Source organism: Pinus tabuliformis, chromosome 9 (genome assembly GCF_031772625.1).
Source record: "Pinus tabuliformis cultivar Carrire ecotype Pingquan chromosome 9, CPIR1, whole genome shotgun sequence".
NCBI lineage: Eukaryota > Viridiplantae > Streptophyta > Pinopsida > Pinales > Pinaceae > Pinus > Pinus tabuliformis.
This window is the reverse complement of record NC_142307.1, coordinates 1,807,467,375-1,807,468,396: the sequence shown is the minus strand read 5'-3', so window position 1 is coordinate 1,807,468,396 and position 1,022 is coordinate 1,807,467,375.

Genomic DNA, 1,022 nt, shown 5'->3' with positions numbered 1-1,022 from the left:
GCTTATCTTGCTCCCGAGCTGAGATTTCTCAGTTATTTCACACACTAAACGAAAGTTCCTAACAGGAGATCGAAGAGATATTAATAATATGACCATAGAGAGACATTATTATTAAATAGTGGCTCGAATTTTAAATATTGATCCTTACCGTTTCGATGTAGAAATCATGGGTTGTTCAAACCTCCTTTAGAATTCCAGAAGAAATGAAATTATTTTGGTTGAATTATGTAAAAACGTAACAGGTCATACATATTTTTATCCAATTTTAAGTTCACAGCTGAGTCAAACACTAAATTGGTGTATAAGACTTTTTGTTCATGGATAAGGGAGCCGTGGATGTAGAAATTATGGGTTGATTAAATCTCCGTTAGAATCCCACAAGAAATGAAATTATTTTGATTGGATTATGTAAAAATGTAACATCTCATACAATAACGTAGAAATCATGGGTAGGTTAAACCTCCCTTAGAATCCCACAAGAAATGAAATTATTTTGATTAGATTATGTAAAAATGTAACACCTCATACAATGTAGTGTAGTTATATTAAATTCCTATAGGCATCTATTATTTTATTTTTTTTCACGTGTGGTTCACGGATACCCATGGTCACGGGTAGCCGCTACGTCCACGCGACAACACCAGGGTGGATCCCACCCAAAAGGGATCACACCCCTTGGCCTATTTATTGACCTGACCCCAAGATCTTTCAGGAATTTACCCTATGACCTCCCGATTGGCGAGGCACTGATTTGACCAATTGAGCTAACTCTTGGGGCTATAGGCATCTATTATTATTATTACTATTCTCTAATTTAAGGTCATTCATACAAATTAGCATAGTCGTATTAAATTTCTATAGGCAATGTTTATTATTATTACTATCCAATTTTAAGGTCACAACGATTTCACTGCTAAGTGAATGAAATTATTTTGGTTGGATTATGTAAAAACATAACATCTCATACAATGTAGCGTAGTCATATTTTTCTATAGGCATCTATTATTATTATTATTATTATT